This window comes from Nomascus leucogenys, chromosome 14, assembly GCF_006542625.1.
Source record: "Nomascus leucogenys isolate Asia chromosome 14, Asia_NLE_v1, whole genome shotgun sequence".
In the NCBI taxonomy this organism is placed as follows: domain Eukaryota; kingdom Metazoa; phylum Chordata; class Mammalia; order Primates; family Hylobatidae; genus Nomascus; species Nomascus leucogenys.
In genome coordinates, this window is record NC_044394.1 from 16,884,294 (window position 1) to 16,909,548 (window position 25,255).

Below are 25,255 nucleotides of genomic sequence, written 5' to 3' on the forward strand. Positions count from 1 at the left end.
GCATGCAGGCCATATATTCTACCCTTCCTTCTGCCCTTTTCCTTATTGTTTCATACTTCAGCATGTTATAAGTCTGGACCAGGATAGAGAAACAGCATATACTGTATTGGCCAATTATTTGTCCTTTTCATACAAATTGATGCAGTAGCCTAGCACCATTTTTTCAAGGCATACCTGCTTAAATAAATTAATACTAACATTTCTACCATTTCATAAGGGAGAAAAGTAAATTTATATCCCAATGAATGGAATATCACATGACCTTTACCCAACAAAAGCAAGTTGTGTTACTATTTTCATGTTAACAAGTCCAAGTCCTAAAAATTGAACAATTTCTTCTGTTTCACAGCATTGCCATCTATATTTTCACTCCTGAGAAGTTTGAAAATTAAAGAAAAAAAAAAAAAGATCATCAAGAATAAGGGATGAACCACAAAAAGAAAGAAAGCCTGGAAGAGGATTTTACAGATTTTTAAGAAATATAACTCATTTGCCTGAGCATTCTTTCAGCATCCTCATTTTAAGGTTACTTCTAAAAAGAAGAAATGATTTTTAATATTTCCTTCATCTGCAGAAATAACTGTCGCTGTTCGGTATTCACAGACTTCCTGCTGAGGACTACTATCACAATAAACTCTGGTCTCACGATAGGCAGCCATGATGAGAAAGGGCCCCTGCATAGAGATGGTTTGAATTGTGTGGCTCCCTCCTGCCCCATATAACCATCGTGAGAAGAATGTAACAGTGGCCCTCCATTAGTGAACCTTCTACCAAGATTCCCGAGTCATGACCCTGACCCACCTTGAAATCTATTGCTGGCATTTTCTCGTCATTGGTTTGACACATGAATTAGCAATTTAAGACTTTGCCTCCCTACCAACACCAACATCTTATTTGTATGGCTCTGGCGCTAGTTCCTGCCTCCTTAACCTCTAACTCTTATCCCAGTTATCATCCTTAATTCAGTATGCTATTGGATCGCTGGTTAAATCTCTTAGAACTTTCCATTCAAAATAGCATACTTTATATTTCAGAGCCACCCTTAGGTTTGATAATTCTACTATGTCCATGAATTGAATATTTGCATCTGTTTCTCTATATATGTATTTTTCATTTTAAATATTTGTTCTTAAGTCGTATAATTTACCTGGTTAAAGACCATACAACACTACTTGCATGTAGTCTCCCTATAATTGATGAACGTGCATGTTTCTTTTCTCCGATAAATTTTATGTCAATTTTACTACATTATTGAAATTCCCCCAGCATAATGTGATAAAATTTATCAACTAGCTTTTATACTGCTGTTTTAAATGAAACAGAGTTGAATTAAGGTCTAATGCATTCCCATAAAAATTGCCTAGGTTTCTTTTTTGAAATCTTATTTTATACAGGCAGCCAAGATATTCAAAGTTGGTTGTACGGATAAAAATTTCACTCAAAAAAGTACTCAAATCTATCTCTGGTTTATAGGACAAGATTTTAGAATCTGGATTTAAATATTAGAGGTTGGCTTTGTAGTTAGTTAGTAGCTAGTGTTAATAGCATGGACATAGATAAAATGTTACACCCACATGAACAAATCTCATCCTTTGCTTTTGATAGGCTTAGAAAATGATTGAAATTAATGTGACTGAACTATTCTTTTTCCTAAAATAATTTTTGAGAACTGTTTGAAAAAGGTTGTGATAATTTTTTAATGTCTGGCTCAAAACTGATCTCCTGCAGTAAGCCTTCCCAGATAGTCTATTATTAAAGACCTCTATTTTTATATTTTACTTTTTATTTCCACTGTATAATGCTTTGCTTTCTTATTAATTGCTTTGGTAATCTTTCTTAGCTGCTGTCATGCTTACAAGCCCTCAGAGAATTCTCCTTTCTTGGATCATGAAAATAAGGATCTCTCTGTCAGTGATATTACTCTTTAGCCTGAACAATTCATTCTGTATAAAGTAGGTGTTCAATTAGGGATGGGATTATGGGAATATAGGATTATGTTTTTATTAGTCAAAAGGCAAGCTATCCTGAGAAAGTTGCTGTCAAAAACCGTGAAAACATATTTTAAAATTTTATTGATTACTTATAAGTAATATTTTTAGAGGAGTGGACTGGGGAAAAGAGTAAGTGAATCTCAAACGACATTTTAAAATTTCTTTTCTGCTAACTTAAATATTTTAGTTTCATTTAAAGGTTTAGTATTATAATTGAGAGCAGAAAAGGAAATTATGTTCATTCAGATTCTTTAGCCCATGCACACAATTATCTTTCTTTATACAGTTATAGAGAGTTTAAATTGCCAATTGGGGGTATAAAATAAACTCTTCATATTACCTACTAAATCTCATGAATTATAGCTACCTGCTTTTCACTTTTGCTTAAGTAATGCAAGGCCCTTTCCCTTTTTACTTATATTGTTGAATCCCGTAATATATAATCTGCTAACTTTTCCTTTATTTCCCCTTCATTTCTCCATTTCTTAAAATATGTGATGTAGCCAATTACCAGTTGAGGACATACCTTTTCTAAATGTATGGGGTTCATATTTGAAGACAATTAAAAATCTTGGACAATGTTTTTCCCTTGTTAAAAAGAGTATTACTAGGTTTTACTCCAAATCTTTTTTTACAAATTCAAATCTGGCACCATTGCTATATTTATCTCCTTAATTTTACCTGAGCAATGTGTGATTCAAGAAGACTGACGATTTTTTTAATTAGAAAATTGATGTTGAAACTATTCCTTTCTGTTTGTTAGTTTTCCTTCTAACAGTCAGACCCCTCTGCTGCAGGTCTGCTGGAGCTGGCTGGAGGTCCACTCTAGACCCTGTTTGCCTGGGTATCACCAGCAGAGGGTGCAGAACAGCAAAGATTGCTGCCTGTTCCTTCCTCTGGAAGCTTTGTCCCAGAAGGGCACCAGCCATATGCCAGTCAGAGCTCTCCTGTATGAGGTGTCTGTCAGCCCCTACTGGGAGGTGTCTCCCAGTCAGGATACACGGTGGGGCAGGGGGTGGGGGGAACAGTGTCAGAGACCCACTTGAAGAGGTAGTCTGTCCCTTATCAGAGCTCAAACGCTATGCTGGGAGAACCACTGCTCTCTTCAGAGCTGCTGAAGCTGTGTCCACAGCCACCCCTTCCCCCAGATATTCTGTCCCAGGGAGATGGGGGTTTTATCTATAAGTCCCTAAGTGGGGCTGCTGCCTGTTTTTCAGAGATGCCCTACCCAGAGAAGAGGAATCTAGAGAGGCAGTTTGAGTGGCCTTGCTGAGCTGCAGTGGGCTCCACCCAGTTTGAACTTCCTGGGGGCTTTGTTTACACCGTGAGAGGGAAACTGCCTACTCAAGCATCAGCAATGGTGGAGGCCCCTCCTCCCACCAAGCTTGAGCATCCCAGGTCAACCTCGGACTGCTCTACAATAACCAAAACAGCATGGTGCTGGTAACAAAACGGATATATAGACCAATGGAACAGAACGGAGGCCTCAGAAATAACACCACACACCTACAACCATCTGATCTTTGACCAATCTGACAAAAAAAGCAATGGGGAAAGGATTTCCTATTTAATAAATGGTGTGGGGAACACTGGCTAACCATATGCAGAAAGCTGAAACTGGATTCCTTCATTACACCTTATATAAAAATTAACTCAAGATGGATTAAAGACTTAAATGTAAGACCTAAAACCATAAAAACCCTAGAAGAAAACCTGGGCAATACCATTCAGGACATAGGCATGAGCAAAGACTTCATGACTGAAACACCAAAAGCAATGGCAACAAAAGCCAAAATTGACAAATGGGATCTAATTAAACTAAAGAACTTCTGCAGAGCAAAAGAAACTATTATCAGAGTGACAAGGCAACCTACAGAATGGGAGAAAATTTTTGCAGTCTATCCATCTGACAAAGGGCTAACATCTAGAACTACAAAGAACTTAAATTGATAAGAAACAAACAAACAAACTCATCATAAATTGGGCAAAGGATATGAAAAGACACTTCTCAAAAGAAGACATTTATGCAGCCAACAAACATATGAAAAAAAGCTCATAATCACTAGTCATTAGAGAAATGCAAATCAAAACCACAATGAGATACCATCTCATGCCAGTTAGAATGGCAATCATTAAAAAGTCAGGCAACAACAGATGCTGGAGAGGATGTGGAGAAATAGGAACACTTTTACACTGTTGGTGGGAGTGTAAATTAGTTCAACCATTGTGGAAGACAGTTGGCGATTCCTCAAGGATCTAGAACTAGAAATACCATTTGATCCAGGAATCCCATTACTGGGTATATACCCAAAGGATTATAAATCATGCTGCTATAAAGACACATGCACACGTATGTATATTGTGGCACTGTTCACAATAGCAAAGACTTGGAACCAACCCAAATGCCCCTCAATGATAGACTGGTTAAAGAAAACGTGGCACATATACACCATGGAACACTATGGAGCCATAAAAAAGGATGAGTGCATGTCCTTTGCAGGGACATGGATGAAGCTGGAAACCATCATTCTCAGCAAACTAACATAAGAACAGAAAACCAAACACCGCATGTTCTCACTCATAAGTGGGAGGTGAACAATGAGAACACATGGATACAGGGAGGGGAATATCACAGGGAGGGATAGCATTAGGAGAAATACCTAATATAGATGACATGTTGATGGGTGCAGCAAATCACCATGGCATGTGTATACCTATGTAACAAACTTGCACACTTTCTGCACCTCTTCCCCAGAACTTAAAGTATAATAATACAATAAAAACAAGATCCAAGTAGATATGACTTAGTTCAGTGCAAAAAAAGAAAATTTAACAAAATTCTGTTGCATTATAATCAAGTATAGGCACTGTGTTAAGCTCTTTTCATATTCATGATTACTCAGTCCTATAGAAAATAACCCTGATTCCAAAATCTGCTATTGCTTTTGTAATTACTAGGTTAAACTTATTTTGTAACCATCAGACTCGTTATTTTCACACAATAGTTATTCCGTGGTTTAATTTCTTCTTCATATTTTGTGGTTTGATTTACTTCTTTTTAAATATTCTCCCTTTTACTTATTTTTTAATGTAGATATATCTTATGATCAACATCATTTTTCTGCCTCAAGAAAATCTTTCAACATTTCTGGTAGGGTAGGTGTTAAATTATGTCCCCAGCTGACAGACAAAATGGACTCCCCGTAGCTAACTAAGTACTCAAAGTTAAAACAGAACCAGGCAACCATGGCTGGGTGAAGGTGCAATCACATACTGTATTCTTGAAAAAATATTTGCTATGGTTTGGATCTGTTTCCCCACCATATCTCATGTCGAATTACAATCCCCAGTGTTGGAGGTGGGACCTGGTGGAAGGTGGTTGGATCATAGAGGTGAAGTTCCCACGAATGTTTTAGCACCATCCCCCTTGGTACTGTCGTTATGATAGTAAGTTCTCATGAGATCCAGTTGTTTAAAAGTGTGTGGCACCTCCCCCATCGCTCTATTGTTCCTGCTCTTGCCATATAAGATGTATCTGCTCCCCCTTTGCCTTCCACCATAATTGTAAATTTCCTGAGACCTCCTCAGAAGCCAAGCAGATGCCAGCCTCATGCTTCCTGTACAACCTACAGAACTGTGAGCCAATTAAACCTCCTTTCTTTATAAATTACCCAGTCTCAGTTATTTCTTTATAGTAGTGTGAGAACAAACTAATAAAATATTGAAAAGGTATCACAGGACCTGCCTTTCTGCAATCAGGCCAAACCAGCTCCTGTCCTTGGTACCAAGATAGACCGCAGCTAGAAATTCCTCAACTAACCACCCATAGACTACCTGAAGCCAGCCAGACACAAGCAAAGCATGTAATGTCTTGCTTAAATGCCATCCAATTCAGACCCTGCACCTCATTGCCTCCAATCTTACAGCTTTTGCCTTTATAATATTTTCTAATGTTTTACCCTTGAACTCCTCCTCAGAGTGTACTTTCCTTTTGCACTTAAGGCTGTATCTGCCCAATCTGCAGACTTCTTTTAGAAAATAAAGTTCTCCTATTGCCTTTGCAGATTTCATTTGTCTTTTGTTAACATGAGTCAGCTGGCAATGAAGTTCTTCAACTTTTTGTTTCTCTAAGAAGGTCTTTCTTTCACTTTTATAGGATAATTTTACTATATATTAAACTTTAGGTTAGTGGGTATATTTTTAAATTTTGATAATTGAAGTATCTTATTCCAGTTTCTTCTTGCTTTCATGGTTTCTGGCGAGAAGTCTATTTTACTTCTTTTATTTATTCCTCAATAGGTCATGATGCTTCTTTCTCTGGCTTCTGTTAAGATTTTCACTTTGCCTTTGGTTTCTGCGATTTGCAAATGATATACTTATGTGTAGTTTTTAGTATTTTTTTCCACTCAGTGTACCCTGAGTTTCCTAGATTTGTGGCTTAGTGTCTGTCATTAATTCTGAAATGTTCTTGGCCATCATCTCATCTATTAGCCATTTTTACTTCAAGATTCTATTATCATTTCACATATTTTGCCCCGTTCTTTCTGCTTTTTCTAGCATTCCAGTTATGTATACGTGACATCTGTTGAAATTTTCTTACAGTTCTAGGATGCCCTGCTTTTTTATTCATTTTTATATTTTGGGAAGTTCTATTGACCTATCATATACTCATCACTGATTCTTTCTTCAGCTGTGTCTGCTGATGAGCCCATGAACAAAAGACATTCTGTTACATTATTTGTGAGTTCTAGCTATAAAAAAAAAAAAAAAAACCTCTGTGTTAGGTCTGCCTCTCTCTGCCTGTATTACCCATCTGTTCTTGAATGTTGTCCTCTTTTTCATTAGGTTACTTATTAGTCATTTTAAATCTCCTGAGAATTCCAGCACCTGTGTCATAGCTGAGTCTGGTTGCGATGCTTGCTTTGTCTCTTCAGACTGTGTTTTTTCCTTGCCTTATGGCATGCCTGGCAATTTTTTGTTGAAAGCCAGACATAATTTATCAGATAATAAGAAATGAGGTGAACAGGTCTCTGGTGTGAGGATGTGAGTTAATCTGGCTAGGAATTGGTCTTTGTTTAATGTTTGCCATAGCTATAGGTGTCAGAAGCTTCAAATTCCTCCAGTGTCCTTGTTTTTGTCTGTCCCCTGACTTTGGGTTTCCTAATGTACTCCTCCTTAGAGAGAGTCTATATCATGCTGCTGTCTCAGCAAGAATGCAGTATTAGGACAGTGCAGTCCTGTTGGTGTGGTGGTAAAGTGTTGGGAAGAGGAATTGTTCAATAATCTCTCATTTCAATCTCCATCTTTTAGTGGGCCTGTGACTTTCACAACTATTTCTTCTTGTATAGCTTCTCCACCTCTAGCCCATTAGATAAGACAGGAAAGCTATGGGCAACTGGAGCAAGAATGCCTTTCCCCCATACCTCTAGGACAAGGCTCTGGTAAGGTCTTTCCCCCATGGAGAGCATTCCTTTGCTATAGAAAAAGCCCTGGGCATATCTCACAAGGGTTACTTTTCTCCTCCACTGACAGAGTATCCAGGGGGTCTTTCTCAAATATTCACAGTAAGAACCTGGTAGAGTTCCTGGAGGTAAAACCCACAAAAGTATGGGGTTCCCCTAAAACCACAGCTCTCAGGGTTTTCTCACTCTTACACTAATCCACACTCAGCCTCTGGCAAATCACCAAAAATACTGTTTAAGTGATCTTACGAGTTTGTGACACCAATGGTTTCTGTTCCAGGGAAGCACATCTCAGCTATGACTCTAGATTGTCCCATCTCTTCAGATGTCAAGATGACTCTTTTCTTGCAACCTCAGTTCACTGATGAATCCAATAAAACACATTCATTTTTACTTTGCCAAGCTTTTATTTGTTGTTGTAAGAAAGAATGGGGATGATGTCTCTCGAACCTTTTACATGAAAGCCTTATTGATTTTTAGCAAAACACATTTATTCAAAAATTGATTAATCTGCTCAGCAAACAATTATTGAGCATCTAAGATATGCCAGGCACTGTATGAAGTGTCACAGCCATCAAGAGGAGCCAATCAGGATGTGTCTCTGCAGCCTCTTTCCGCTGGTAAACCAGATGCAGATGTTTTGCGGTCCTAATTATTGAAGGAGTTCCAAGATTCTCTAAAATAAAATCTATCTTTTTTCCATTTCAGCTGACACACTGTCAGATGTGCAAATTCCATGCGGAGGTATTTGTTTCCTCCCCCTGGTGTCAGGCTGTTGAGTGTGATTTGTACTTCTTGCTGCTTTGCTGCAGGCAAAGGAGGAGGTGACAGCTTCAAGCTGAATAATTAGACTAACTGCAGTACACACCCGAGGTTCTTAAGGAAAGCGCAAATATAGAAAATCAATTTTATAGTATTATTATCCAATTTCACAGTGTGTAATAATATATTTATGAAGCATCAGCTTCAAAAATAGAAATAAAGACGATGAACATAAACAAAAATAAAACCAAACTAGGCTCTATGCCCAGAAATCAAGACCAATAAACTAAGAGCAGCAGGAAAATATTGCCTAAAAGGAAGAGTTTTCAGAGACACAAAAAAGTGCCCTGAAAATGCTTTCTTCCAGATTGAAAGAGGATTCAGCATCTTAGCTGTGTTAGGAAAATACAAGTTTTCACACAAAGAGACCATACAGAATGTGTTTATCAACTCTCTTAATTTAGCAGTTAGGAAATTAATCATCAGAAGTGATATCATACTTGTGGGAGCTCAAAGTCTGACTTAGAACTCAAGTCTCCTGAATGCCAGTTCATGGTTTCATCAACAGAGACAAGAACTTTCTCTATGACTTTACGTTCTTCATTGATTAGCTGTATGCATAATTCATTGGCAGGATTTAAACAAAATAAACTAGAAAAAATTGGAGACATCAATAGAAGAAATTAACGTAGATTCATGAGAGCAATAAACAGGCTTCAGAAAGCTACCGATACATAGGCATCTTGTTTTATCATTGTACTTTACTATATCTGAAGTAAAAGTGAGTTTCATAAATTTTGTACAGATAGGGGTCTCCATTAAGTCAAAATTTTTAAAAAAATTCTGAACATTGAAAGAAAAAAATTTACAAATCAATAAAAAAACTCTTTTCTCCCTATCACTTTTTTTAATGGAATGATTTGTAGTTTGATGTGTAGATTATTAACAGATGTTGATAAATAGCTTTGACTCAATTTGTGCTTTTGCTTCACTCCAGATAGTACTGCTCTTTCGGGTTTTGAAAACATCAGAGACAGAAGCATGAAGCATGTATGCACAAACAACATTGACTTTATGAATTTATATCTAACAGTATCACCGTTATAATCTGAGATGGTTCTTTGTTTTAAACATTATTTCTCATTTGGTCTTTAAGAAGATTATGATTGTATCTCTGCTTCTGAAGTGGCAATTTAAAATCCTTGTTATGACAAAGAATCCTATTTTTCTAAAAATCGTTAGGTACACCTAAAATTGTTAGGTATGAAAATAAACGCAGGTTTAAAAATAGCAATTATATGTGTTTTTCTTTTTCTGATTATGACATAAATATTTCGATAGGTTTGAACATAATAAAAAATTTGTATCTTTTATGGGCCAAGAAGGCAAATCAAATTAAGCACGCTTGCGTGTTGTAGGGGTGGGGAAAGCATGGAGAGCCAGGGGATAAGGAAAGAAAGCCAAGAGAAGCCAGCAAGACATGAGATGAGAAGCAGACAGTGGCTATGAACCCCAAGGGTGGATAAGGTAATTGATCAGTGAACCAAAGCATCAAGTGAAAGACAAGAGAATTATAACAAGTGAATGGACGCATGCAATTTTTGTAAATGGGAGATTAATGTGATGACTAGGGGCTTCAGGAGTGGAAGGGGAGACCTGTCAAAGAGTCACTGTAGAGGAAATTGATACAAAGCTGACCAGCAGAGGGTGTATTTATCCATGTCTTCGAAAATGTAAATCACCTGGGGTCTTGAAAGAATGCATATTTATAATCTCTAAATCTGGGTTGGAGCCTGAAATGTTCTAACAAGCTGATGCGATGTCCATATCCAGGTGATGTCCATGATGCTGGTCTATGGAGTACATGTTGTGTAGCAGGGTTCTAAGACATTCATTTTATTTTAGCTCTAGCAAAATTCACTAAGACGTGAAAAAACTTCCCATGTTACTGAGCTGAGCTAGTTATCATAATTCACTGTAAATGTAAATAGTGTTAAAAGCTAAAATGTACTAATTTAATTCATAGAGAAGTGAAATACTTCTGTTACCTTAGCAAGAAAAATGATACGAAGAATCCTAAAAATCAAAGGTTTTTTCCCCCTTGTCATTTGGTAGTTTTTGTTTGTATAACGGTATTTAGTTTGCTTTTATATAGTCACCAATTATGTAGGAAAAGCAGCTTCGGTGAGCATGAGTGGTCTGGTAATGTTCTGTGGCTTACTAGATCCAATTGGCTAGATCACAGTATATAGGATTTGTTTTCTTAGATATAAAGGGCAAGTGAATAGGCTTAAATGGTTTTATTTCATCTAGACGGCAGTGCCTCTTATAAAATTTTATTTTGAAATGTGCCAGTCTTCTGATAGAGGGTATTTATTTAAATTAAATAATTTTTTGAAATAGGGTTTTCTGAAACAAAAGAAGCCCACTCATCATATTCCCCGAAGGTAAGAAAGTTAATGTTTAAAAAATGTAATTTAAATTGGCCAAAATCATAATAAAAATATTCTTTCTAGGAAAATGATATTCTATTTATCATCTTTATAAATTTAGAATCTAAAGAATATGGCATGTATAAAGGCTGATACATGATTACTATATATACATAATGTGTGTGTATATACATATATATAACATGCATACAAAATCAGATTATTCTGTGCCTATTGTTCATTTTTATACATTCAGTCAACATATCACCTAACTCCCTTTCATAGAAAGCAGATTAGTGTTATTTACTGAAGAATTGTTAAATTACCCTCTTCTAGTTTGCTGATTACTTAGCTCCTCCTTAAATAGGGGTATAGACCTCATATTATAAAAGCTGCACAAGAAAGTGTAGTTTAACTATTCATATGACTTTGTGCAAGTCACTCAACCCCTGGGACTTTCTCTTTAAGGATAAAACGTAGCAGTGTTACAGAGTGGGAAAGAAGTTCAAGTCAGAATATCATAGGCATCTTGGCTTCCTTATGAAATTAAAATGTCAATTAAAATATTATAAATAAAAATTATCACTTGAAAAGTAAGCATAAGCTAATGTATCTCAAAAAAATTTTCTAAAATGACCTAAACAATTGCATGAGATACTAATTTTAGTGACTAAATTAGGGGCAGAAATATGTAACTATTTTTTAATTACATAGTCAATGTTGACTGTTTATGAGCTATTGAATGATTACCATGGAATGCCAAGATAATTACTCAAAGCCTGATTCAGTCTCAAAATGTCTCCGCAGCTGTAGAGGCTGCTGAGGCCTATGGATTTTCCTCTGAATTGCCAGCTGCACAGACTTTCCACCAGTTATGAAGCCATAAGCCTGATTCTGCTCATACTCTGCCACCTACAATCCCATACAGTGTTTGGTGCATAAGGGCACTTAAACGATTTCATGTCAAATCTTGGCTTCACGGAAGGAAACTGACAATATAATTCTTGATACTCCTAGAAATGAGTTATTTGGCACTCTCTCATTTGCCCCTGAAGTGCCCTCTCTTCTCAGTGTTGTACTTCTGTTTCATTGACGCATAAGCAACCATCTGTGGAAAGGTTTGTGTTCTCTGGTGCCTCAGCCCTCTCTCTCTCAAGACGGTCTTTCCAAAGTGTAATTGTTCTGGGTTACTCTGTCCAGAAACTCCTGTCACTCATTAAAATTTATCTTCCACATAGAAATGATAAGATTAATTCAATCTTAGCAGTTTGTTAAATAACAAAATTGTATAATGTTTAACTAAAGAAAAAGGTCGAGGAGGATGTTTTACATTTCATCACTTTCCAAAAGTCCACTGAGGTATAGGACTGGTGAATAGCACATGACTTAATAGAAAGTAATAGAAAAATAAACAAACATTTTAAAAGGCCAATGAAAATTAGGTCAGAAGTAAACTATTGATTGTGTTGCTCTCACTTTGATAAACTAAATAACCTAGAAACTCTATAAAACACCCAGAAAGACATATAGAAGTTACACATTTACAATAATAGCTCATTTTTCAAGACAGCAGGAAAAATTTATAGGGTAAAAAAAAAAATCACCTGTAAAAGAAAGTAAACTTGTGAGTCTGTCTGGATGATGATGTCACTGTTAGGGACATTGCCTAAAAAAAAAAAAAAAGTTTTCTTTGAGAATTTGCACTCAAAGGCTTTCCCTCTTCAGGCTTTGAACTCCAAATATATACAAAATGGTCCAGGGACGCCCATCAAAAGAAACAGCCTAAAGGTTAGTCTTGAGTTGGTAAAACTCTTGAGATATATTAAAGAAGCAAAAAAAAAAAAAATTATCTAAAGGGCTGAATCTTCAACACTGGCCACAGATGACTGTAGGTCAAGCTATGGTTATGAATCACAGGGGAAAACAGGCCAGTGTTGAATGATAGGCAGCAGAAAGACATCAACAGAATATGATGCTTATGCCTTTCAAATGCTCAGCTAGAAAAATATTAAGACAAATGCTTTACAGTATTAAAACGTCATTGTCTTAATAGTAACACTTAAAAAATAATAAACCAAGCAGATTTGCAAAACAATAAAATAAAATGTGGTAAGTGCATAGAAAAGAGCATCATCAAAATTTAATAGAGGGACTAATCAGTGGATTAAACAGCACTCAAAAGAAAATTAGGTAAATCAACATAACAAATCTCAAAGAGTACCAAAAAATAATATATTACAAAAGAGTAAAATTTCCAAAAAGTTACATTTAGGTTTGCAGTTATTAAAATACAATACCTTTTTCACATCTAAATGTAATATAGTTTGCAGATAAAATATTATACAAAATGTGCAAGTATGATTATTCCAAGTTTATAAGTTTCAAAGTTGAGCACTGTATCAAACTAATTTGTTAAATTAAGAAATTTAAGGTGGAGCCAAGAAGGCCAAATAGGAAGAGCTCCAGTCTACAGCTCCCAGAATGAGCAATGCAGAAGACCGGTGATTTCTGCATTTCCAACTGAGGTACCGGGTTCATCTCACTGGGGAGTGTTGGACAGTGGGTGCAGGATAGTGGGTGCAGTGCACCGAGTGTGAGCTGAAGCAGGGCAAGGCATCGCCTCACCCACGAAGCGCAAGGGGTCAGGGAATTCTCTTTCCTAGTCAAAGAAAGGGGTGACAGACGGCACCTGGAAAATTGGGTCACTCCCACCCTAATACTGTGCTTTTCCAATGGTCTTAGCAAACGGCACACCAGGAGATTAAATCCCGCGCCTGGCTCAGAGGGTCCTACACCCACGGAGCCTCGCTCATTGCTAGCACAGCAGTCTGAGATCAAACTGCAAGGTGGCAGTCAGGCTGGGGGAGGGGCGCCCGCCATTGCTGAGGCTTGAGTAGGTAAACAAAGCGTCCAGGAAGCTCGAACTGGATGTAGCCCACCGCAGCTCAAGGAGACCTGCCTGCCTCTATAGACTCCACATCTGGGGGCAGGGCATAGCCAAACAAAAGGCAGCAGAAACCTCTGCAGACTTAAATGTCCCTGTCAGACAGCTTTGAAAAGAGTAGTGGTTCTCCCAGCACGCAGCTTGAGATCTGAGAATGGGCAAACTGCCTCCTCAAGAGGGTCCCTGACCCCCGAGTAGCCTAACTGGGAGGCTCCCTCCAGTAGAGGCAGTCTGACACCTCACACTACCAGGTACTCCTCCAAGACAAAACTTCCAGAGGAACTATCAGACAGCAACATTTGCTATTCAGCAACATCAGCTGTTCTGCAGCCTCCACTGCTTATACCCAGGCAAACAGGGTCTGGAGTGGACCTCCAGCTAACTCCAACAGACCTGCAGCTGAGGGTCCTGACTGTTAGAAGGAAAACTAATAAACAGAAAGGACATCCACACCAAAAACGCATCTGTACGTCACCATCATCAAAGACCAAAGGTAGATAAAGCCACAAAGATGGAGAAAAAACAGAGCAGAAAAACTGGAAACTCTAAAAATCACAGCGCCTCTCCTCCTCCAAAGGAATGCAGCTCCTCACCAGCAATGGAACAAAGCTGGATGGAGAATGACTTTGATGAGTTGAGAGAAGAAGGCTTCAGATGATCAAACTACTCCGAGCTAAAGGAGGAAGTTCGAACCCATGGCAAAGAAGTTAAAAACCTTCAAAAAAATTACACAAATAGTTAACTAGAATAACCAATGCAGAGAAGTCCGTAAAGTACCTGATGAAGCTGAAAACCATGGCACGAGAGCTATGTGACGAATGCACAAGCTTCAGTAGCTGATTCGATCAACTGGAAGAAAGGGTATCAGTGGTGGAAGATCAAATGTATGAAATGAAGTGAGCAGAGAAGTTTAGAGAAAAAAGAGTAAACAGAAATGAACAAAGCCTCCAAGAAATATGGGACTATGTGAAAAGACCAAATCTACGTCTGATTGGTGTACCTGAAAGTTATAGGGAGAATGGAACCAAGTTGGAAAACACTCTACAGGATATTATCCAGGAGAACTTCCCCAATCTACCAAGGCAGGCCAACATTCAGATTCAGGAAATACAGAGAATGCCACAAAGATACTCCTCGAGAAGGGCAACTCCAAGACACATAATTGTCAGATTCACCAAAGTTGAAATGAAGGAAAAAATGTTAAGGGCGGCCGGAGAGAAAGGTCAGGTTACCCACAAAGGGAAGCCCATCAGACTAATAGCTGATCTCTTGGCAGAAACTCTACAAGCCAAAAGAGAGTGGGGGCCAATATTCAACATTCTTAAAGAAAAGAACTTTCAACCCAGAATTTCATATCCAGCCAAACTAAGCTTCATAAGTGAAGGAGAAATAAAATACTTTACAGACAAGCAAATGCTGAGAGATTTTGTCACCACCAGGCCTGCCCTAAAAGTGCTCCTGAAGGAAGCACTAAACATGGAAAGGAACAACTGGTACCAGCCACGGCAAAATCATGCCAAATTGTAAAGACCGTCAAGGCTAGGAAGAAACTGCATCAACTAACGAGCAAAATAACCAGCTAACATCATAATGACAGGATCAAATTCACACATAACAATATTAACCTTAAATGTAAATGGGCTAAATGCTCCAATTAAAAGACACAGACTGGCAAATTGGATAAAGAGTCAAGATCCATCAGTGTGCTGTATTCAGGAAACCCATCTCACATGCAGAGATGCACATAGGCTCAAAATAAAGGGACAGAGGAAGATCTACCAGGCAAATGGAAAATTAAAAAAGGCAGGAGTTGCAATCCTAGTCTCTGAGAAAACAAACTTTAAACCAACAAAGATCAAAAGAGACAAAGAAGGCCATTACATAATGGTAAAGGGATCAATTCAACAAGAAGAGCTAACTATCCTAAATATATATGCACCCAATACAGGAGCACCCAGATTCATAAAGCAAGTCCTTAGAGACCTACAAAGAGACTTAGACTCGCACACAATAATAATGGGAGACTTTAACATCCCACTGTCAACATTAGACAAATCAACGAGACAGAAAGTTAACAAGGATATCCAGGAATTGAACTCAGCTCTGCACTAAGCAGACCTAATAGACATCTACAGAACCCTCCACCCCAAATCAACAGAATATACATTCTTTTCAGCACCCCACCACACCTATTCCAAAACTGACCACATAGTTGGAAGTAAAGCACTCCTTAGCAAATGTAAAAGAACAGAAATTATAACAAACTGTCTCTCAGATCACAGTGCAATCAAACTAGAACTCAGGATTAAGAAACTCACTCAAAACCACTCAACTACATGGAAACTGAACAACCTAGTCCTGAATGACTATGGGGTACATAACGAAATAAAGGCAGAAATAAAGATGTTCTTTGAAACCAATGAGAACAAAGACACAACATACCAGAATCTCTGGGACACATTCAAAGCCGTGTGTAGAGGGAAATTTATAGCACTAAATGCCCACAAGAAAAAGCGGGAAAGATCTAAAATTGACACCCTAACATCACAATTAAAAGAACTAGAGAAGCAAGAGCAAACATATTCAAAAGCTAGCAGAAGGCAAGAAATAACTAAGATCAGAGCAGAACTGAAGGAAATAGAGACACAAAAGAAACCCTTCAAAAAATCAATAAATCCAGGAGCCGGTTTTTTGAACAGATCAACAAAATTGATACACCACTAGCAAGACTAATAAAGAAGAAAAGAGAGAAGAATCAAACAGACACAATAAAAAATGAAAAAGGGGATATCACCACCAATCCCACAGAAATACAAACTTCCATCAGAGAATACTACAAACACCTCTATGCAAATAAACTAGAAAATCTAGAAGAAATGGATAAATTCCTCGACACATACACTCTCCCAAGACTAAACCAGGAAGAAGTTGAATCTCTGAAGAGACCAATAACAGGCTCTGAAATTGTGGCAATAATTAATAGCTTACCAACCAAGAAGAGTCCAGGACCAGATAGATTCAAGGTGAATACTACCAGAGGTACAAAGAGGAGATGGTACCATTCCTTCTGAAACTATTCCAATCAATAGAAAAAGAGGGAATCCTCCCTAACTCATTTTATGAGGCCAGCATCGTCCTGGTACCAAAACCTGGCAGAGACACAACAAAAAAAGAGACCTACAAAGAGACTTAGACTCCCACACAATAATAATGGGAGACTTCAACATCCTATTATTTTAGACCAATATCCCTGATAAACATCAATGCAAAAATCCTCAATAAAATACTGGCAAACCGAATCCAGCAGAACATCAAAAAGCTTTTCCACCATGATCAACTGGGCTTCATCCCTGGGATGCAAGGCTGGTTCAACATATGCAAATCAATAAATGTAATCCAGCATATAAACAGAACCAACGACAAAAACCACATGATTATCTCAATAGATGCAGAAAAGGCCTTTGACAAAATTCAACAACCTTTATGCTAAAAACTCTCAGTAAATTAGGTATTGATGGGACATATCTGAAAATAGTTAGAGCTATCTATGACAAACCCACAGCCAATATCATACTGAATGGGCAAAAACTGGAAGCATTCCCTTTGAAAACGGGCACAAGACAGGGATGCCCTCACTCACCACTCCTATTCAACATAGTGTTGGAAGTTCTGGCCAGGGCAATTAGGCAGGAGAAGGAAATAAAGGGTATTCAATCAGGAAAAGAGGAAGTCAAATTGTCCCTGTTTGCAGATGACATGATTGTATATCTCGTCTCAGCCCAAAATCTCCTCAAGCTGATAGGCAACTTCAGCAAAGTCTCAGCGTACAAAATCAATGTGCAAAAACCACAGGCATACTTATACACCAATAACAGACAAACAGAGAGCCAAATCGTGAGTGAACTCCCATTCACAATTGCTTCAAAGAGAATAAAATACCTAGAATACAGCTTATAAGGGACCTGAAGGACCTCTTCAAGGAGAACTACAAACCACTGCTCAATGAAATAAAAGAGGATACAGACAAATGGAAGAACATCCCATCCCATGCTCATGGGTAGGAAGAATCAATATCGTGAAAATGGCCATACTGCCCAAGGTAATTTATCGATTCAATGCCATCCCCATCAAGCTACCAACGACTTTCTTCACAGAATTGGAAAAAAACTACTTTAAAGTTCATATGGAACTGAAAAAGATCCCGCATTGTCAAGTCAATCCTAAGCCAAAAGAACAAAGCTGGAGGCATCACATTACCTGACTTCAAACTATACTACAAGGCTACAGTAACCAAAACAGCATGGTACTGGTACCAAAACAGAGATATAGACCAATGGAACAGAACAGAGGCCTCAGAAATAATGCCGCATATCTACAACTATCTGATCTTTGACAAACCTGACAAAAACAACCAATGGGGAAGGATTCCCTATTTAATAAATGGTGCTGGGAAAACTGGCTAGCCATGTGTAGAAAGCTGAAACTGGATCCCTTCCTTACACCTTATACAAAAATTAATTCAAGATGGATTAAAGGCTTCCATGTTAGACCTAAAACCATAAAAACCCTAGAAGAAAACCTAGGCATTACCATTCAGGACATAGGCATGGGTGAGGACTTCATGTCTAAAACACCAAAAGCAATGGCAACAAAAGCCAAAATTGACAAATGGGATCTCATTAAACTAAAGAGTTTCTGCACAGCAAAAGAAACTACCATCAGAGTGAACAGGCAACCTACAAAATGGGAGAAAATTTTTGCAATCTACTCATCTGACAAAGGGCTAATATCCAGAATCTACAATGAACTCAAAAAAATTTACAAGAAAAAAACAACCCCCTCAAAAAGTGGGTGAAGGATTTGAACAGACACTTCTTAAAAGAAGACATTTATGCAGCCAAAAGACACATGAAAAAATTCTCATCGTCACTGGCCATCAGAGAAATGCAAATCAAAACCACAATGAGATACCATCTCACACCTGTTAGAGTGGCGATCATTAAAAAGTCAGGAAACAACAGGTGCTGGAGAGAATGTGGAGAAACAGGAATACTTTTACACTGCTGGTGGGACTGGAAACTAGTTCAACTATTGTGGAAGGCAGTGTGGTGATTCCTCAGGGATCTAGAACTAGAAACACCTTTTGACCCAGCCATCCCATTACTGGGTATATACCCAAAGGATTATAAATCATGCTGCCATAAAGACACATGCACATGTATGTTTATTGTGGCACTATTCAGAATAGCAAAGACTGGGAACCAACCCAAATGTCCAACAATGATAGACTGGATTAAGAAAATGTGGCACATATACACCATAGAATACAATGCAGCCCTAAAAAAATGATGAGTTCATGTCCTTCGTAGGTATATGGATGAAGCTGGAAACCATCATTCTCAGCAAAATATTGCAAGGACAAAAAACCAAACACCACATGTTCCCACTCATACGTGGGAACTGAACAATGAGAACACATGAACACGAGAAGGGGAACATCACACACCGGGCCTGTTGTGGGGTGGGGGCAGCAGGGAGGGACAGCATTAGGAGATATACCTAATGCTGAATGACAAGTTAATGGGTGCAGCATACCAATATGGCACATGTATACATACGTAACAAACCTGAACGTTGTGCACATTTACCCTAAAACTTAAAGTATAATAATAAAAAAAGAAGAAATTTAAAGAGAAACATCACTTAATAAATGTCAAGACATTTGCTAAAATTTGATTGCCTGTCCATAATTACAAGAATAAAAAGAAATTTCAACAATGAGATATATTTTTCTAGAAACCAAAAACCAAATATACATTAATTTTGAAATGCTATAAAATTTCTTGTTAAATTCAAAAGCAGAGCAGAAAGTAAAGTCATTGTCATTCACTATTTGAATGTAATACACAAAGAAAGCAAAATAAATACAAACATTGGACAAACAGATAAAATGCTATTAATTTAAACAAGGTTGACTTCCAGAAGTTCAGCAAAATGTTATAAGAACAATAATTTTAGCAGGGTTTCTCTTTCATTTTTGGTTAATATTATTATGGAGTGCTGGGAGTAAAAAATGCTAAAGAATAAATATGAAGTAAACAGGAAGTATAAATATGTGGGAATTAGATATTATGAAAAGAAAGAAGAAAGTCAATTTGAGGATGCTCTTTCAATGCAATGTCTTTTGTCTTACTCTAAAGTTGCTGTAATTAGAATAAGTGACATAAACAACAATAATGAATATATATATATAAAATTAAATTTTGTGTCCAGAAGCAGACTCTCATATAAGAACATTAAAACATAATAAAGCTGGCCACTCCAAATCAATATAAAAAATGTTTTGAAAATAAATAACAATGCAATGATTTTCTAACCATGTAGAATAAAATATAAGCAGATCTCCTCTCTTTCCATTATAAAGAACGAGTGATGTACTAAAGTCTAATTGTATTTTATAAAATCAAATAAGTCCTAAAAGAAAATATGACATTTTAAAATAATAATCTATAGTAGATTGAAGTCTCCCCAGTAAAGGAAAAACCAAAACAAACAAAAAAAAGCAAGCAAGTAAAACACACAGAGGCCAGATAAAGAGAAAAAAAGATGTTTTGGCCATGTAGGAAGTTATTGTTTTTTCCTATTTCAAGACACACTGCAGAGTTTAAGTCAAATGAGAATGTGACAATATTTGCAAATCAAGAGAAGAGGTTAATAATATATTTTCTGTAAGTTAATGACACTAATAAATGTTCTTCAAAACAAAAGCAAAAACACTACACAACTTAAAAATAGCAGATCTTAATAACCACATAAGATGCATCTAATCTTTCTCATTCTCATGAAAATATTCATTTTAAGATAATTATTTTTAATGTTAAGATATTAATTTTAAGATATTTGATTGGCAAGTTACATACCTGTCTAGCTTTTAGCAAATACATATTATCTATGCTACCTATCATATAGGTAATCTTTAAAATTTTGAAAGTTACTACAATAATCTTTTAGTTTTCTTTAACTCAACATTTCCCAAAGGTATTTTGCCATTTAATCCATCCTGTCTGAATATTATATTAACTTTCTAAGAAACATCTAATTTAAAAACCAGAACGGCTATATAATTTTAAATTTTATACAACATAAATCTTCATTTTTATAAATATAAATTTGGAATTACCGGAAAGGAAAGGCAACACAAACTATTTATTGATATAATTTGGAATTCCTTTCCCTTGCCCTTCTATTAGGAAAGGCATGCAAACGTGCATTAGTCCATTATGCAAAATGTTGACAATTCCAATGCTATTGCATATTGCATCAAGTAAAAAGCAAAATACAGCATTAATAAAATAAAAATAAAATTAGAATCAACTACACTAGCAAATGATAGCTTCTGCTTTTTTTTTACCCTATTACCTCTTTCATGCCCGATTTTATTTAGCTTTCAGAGGGTATTTGTTGGCTAGTTCACACACTGCACACATTAATTAATAAAATGTGCATGGTGATCTTGTTCTTCTGAACTTTTCAAGGGAGTTGACTCTCACATTTTTCTACCAGACATTTTGCATTGTCGGTAGACAAATGTATTTACCAAGTGTTTGTGTGAGACTCAATTACATGGATATGATGTAACAAAATCCCATTATAGAAGATAATCACAGTTAAAGTAATTTTAAAAGAATGTCAGATATCCTTCCTCCTGCCAAGTAAGTATTGTTTTCTTTTTAAATTACAGCTAACCTAAAGTTATATCAGATTTAAGACTGTGCAAAATCAAATGTTAGAATCAATCTATTCTCCACTGGTGAAATTATTTGCCTTAATTCAAAATGACATGCTATTTCTTCTAACACTGCACTTAATTTTTAGCACATTTCCCAATAGAACTTTTCTGCTCTATCTTATTGGTACCTGACAATTCTAGAATATGTTGCTGAACTTGACCTCTGTATTCATTTACAGATTATAACATTTAGAAATCCCTCTTGACATAAATCAGATATTTGGAACATGATCAGACAAATGGTGTTCACTAGTGGTACAGTATTTTTAGGTCATCATAAAAGTCCTTGGACCTAATAAATTAACTGCCCCTTAACTTCCTATCACCCGCCCCTGCAACAAAATGTGTTTTTGTCATGCAGATACTGTGCTTCAGCAGAGGGTTGCCTCTGCGGTAAAAAGATCATTGCCTCACACCCATAGTAACTCTGGTTGTTCCTTTATTTGCTGGGACTAGATATTATTATAAGATATCTGGATAGGCTAACTGATCCCTAGGAGGTAGGCATAGGAGAGCAGGTCTCACTCTTTGACTGGGTTGTTTACCTACTTCCTTAACTAGATCATAAATTCCTAAATTTATCTGGTTCCTTAACTAGACCATAAATTCCTAAGGGTAAAGACCCTATTCCATTCACCTCTATACTAAATCAGCAGTATGCCAGACTTAGTATGTGAACTGATGAATGAAATAATTTCTCTTTAGTATGATCTGAACTATTGCAGTGCCTTGGAAATAAAGACCATGGTTAAGGAAGAAACGATGGTAATGTGGTGTCTGCTAAAATCAATGTTAATCACTGCTTATTAAAAGTGCACAGACCCTTTAGTCCCATTTGGGTTTTAATGAGGTAAATGGTGCGTTATTCTAATATGTATATTATATTTCTGGATGTCTGTGAATAGGAAAGGATCTATGGCTATAGAAATGAAGCAATACAAACTAGCAAAAGAAAAGAGAAAAGGAAGGAAGGAAGGAGGGAGGGAGAGAGAGAGAGAGAAAGAAAAGAAAGGAAGAACGAAAGGAGGGAGGCAGTGAGGGAAGAAGGGAGGGAAAGAAAGAAAGAAAGAGAGAGAGAGAGAGAGCAAGAAAGAAAGGGAGAAAAAGAGAGAACAAGAGAAAAGAAAAGAAGAGACGAAGAGGAGGAGGAGGAGGGGAAGGAAGGAAGGAGAGAAAGAAAGAAAAGAAAAAGAAAAAAGGGAGAAAGAAAGAAAAGACAGAAAGAAAGAAAAAGAAAGAAAAAGAGAAAAGAAAAGAAAGAGAAAACAAAAGAAAAGAGGAGGGCAAGGAAGGAAGGAAAGAGGGAAGAAGTGGGGAGGGAAGGAAACAGGGAAGGAAGGGAAGGAGGGAGGGAAAAAAGAAAAAATAATAATCGTTTCATTTGATTTGCCAAAGGGCATATTAAGAACCACTCTTTATATTTTGAGTTTACACTTTTTTATTTTGCTGATCCCCTAACTAGGCTGGTTGAATACTGAGTACTTCTTTAGAGGCTTTATCAGTTTGGAACTCTGTATTAGCCACCTAACATTCAAGCTCTACCACTCTTTCACTTTTTACCTTTTCGCCTCAGCTTCTAATATTTGCAGTAACTTAGTTGTTCTGATTGAGTTTGTCTGCAAATTCTAGTGCCTACCACCTAGAGCATTCAGGTAAAGAGAAAGACAATAGGTGAGCATTTGGGGCTTCACGGACTCTCTAAAATTATATATATATAATGTTTTACCCTGGAAAGCATGTCCATAGCTCTTTATTACCCTTGCAATGGAATCTGTGACTGCTCCCAAACAATTTAGAATCATTTTTACCTTACTGTCTGTACTATCACTGTTATGTGCTCTCAAAGTACCCACTTTTATTCTTTTTAAAAATCACCACATGACCAAATTCTAGGCTCTAATCCAATCTTGTGTCTATAAAAATTTATCCACAGCTGTATTAATAATCTCTGAACACCTAAAGCACTTGATATTTACCCATAAGGTCTTGTATTGTTCATAAATTTTTGTGTAGACGTCTCTCCAATTAGATATCAGGTTTTGTGTTTATTTTTTAAAAACTCTTTCGAAGGTATATAGTAATTTTTTACTGTTGTAGAACACTATTAATTTATACTAATTATTAGGTGTATAGAAACTAGCACTTAAGCCTATAAAAATTGATTGGGTTCATAGAAGAAAGAGTTGTACAATCTATAAAGAAAATAGCTGGGAACAGATATTTACAAATATTTATGCGAGAACAAAACAGCCAAAAAATACATGCATATTTGAACTAGAAGAGCTTGAGGATCTCACTATTTCATTCAAGGTTTAGAAAGAGTCAAAAGTGAACATATTCTTATTTCATAATTTTAGCAAGCCTTTTTGGTTCAAAAATTTTTAATAATTACTTTAACAGTGTTTCTTTGGAACATTTCCATTATGACCCACTGAAAATGTGTGCAGCTTCGTATCAGCTGGAGGTAAACCCTCATAGTGAACTGTGAAAACAACAAGTTACATATGTATAGTGAGTAGGCAGCTAGGGGAAGACAAAACATAATGGTATGTTAATGAAAGTAATAAATATCTTATAAATCAAAACTCTCAATTTATTATGGCTTTATGCTATTCCTTTACTTTATGGTTTTGATTTAGTAAAAAGACAGGCGGGCAGGCAGGAAGTAAGGAAAGAATGAAGGAAGTAGAGAAGGAACCAAGGAACCAAGTAATGAAGGAAGTCTATGTAAAATATAGACATTGTTGCAGGTATAAAACAATGTGCTTATCATAATTTCTCCTGCTTACTTTTAAAAACAAGTGTTCATTTCTTGATTAGTCAAGAGCTCTTGCATGCAAAATCCATAGGTGAAAACTGAACAAATGTTGGTACATCAGTTTCCTCCAGTTGACACAGCCCACAGAAGTGGAAATGTAATTAATTAGACATCCTTGACAGTTTTGCACCCAAAGTGATTCTGTAAACTAATATTTTCAGATTGATTGTCTGCACTGATTGACTTAACTGAATATCTCACCACTTTCTCACCAAAGTGGAAAATGAATTTGCACAACCAATGTAGTCAAGGCTGCATGAAGGAGTAATCATGTGCCTAAAATTAATATCTGGTGTGTATTTGTTTAAGGAATGTGACTATCAAATCCCGTAACACATATCTCAGGGTCATTAAGTGTCACAGAATGAATATAAAAATCCCTTAAATTTCTATTTCATTAAGCACATGTGAAAATTATTTGAATTTTTATTTCAAAACTGTCACAAACATAGAGAAAATGTATAAGAAAAGTACAAAGAATATTTTTTCTCAACCATTTGAGCATAAGTTGCTAACATGATGTTCCACCATCTTTAAATACCTAAGGATGTATTTTCTGTAAACATGGACATTCTTCTATACAGCCATCAAAATGAGAAAATTAATGTTGACACATTATCACCATCTACTCGGCAGCCATTATTCAATTGTTCTAATAATGTTCTTTAAGGAAAAAACAACCAAGCCAAGATCATGTATTGCATTTAGCTGCCAGGTATTTTTAGTCTTCTTCAATCTTTCCTTGACTTTCATTACCTTAATAGTTTTGAAAATTACAGGAAAATTCTTTGGTAGAATGGCTCAATTTGACTTTCTTCTATCTTCATGAAGACATTCCAAAATTGATACGTTCTAATTTTATCCATTTAGCAGACAATTTCATTTTTTTCTATTATTGATAAAGTTAATTTTGATCACTTGGGTCAGGTAGGATCTGTACATTTCTCCACTCTGAAGTTATTCTTTTCTTCCACATTTTAAATAATAAGTAACTTAAAAGACTACTCTGTAACAGTTTGTAAATTTCTTATTGTGTTTTTGAAAATGTATTTATTGA

At 36.5% G+C, this 25,255-nt stretch overlaps 1 long non-coding RNA gene across 1 annotated transcript in view; it reads left to right on the forward strand.

The window, feature by feature from the left end:
• The window catches only part of LOC115838217, a 1,373,476-nt gene extending 1,372,185 nt beyond the window's left edge, over window positions 1-1,291 (forward strand). The window contains exon 11 of the long non-coding RNA XR_004033234.1: window positions 350-1,291. This is a non-coding gene — a long non-coding RNA (uncharacterized LOC115838217). The remainder of the gene's footprint in view (window positions 1-349) is intronic.
• Window positions 1,292-25,255: the final 23,964 nt, after the last annotated feature.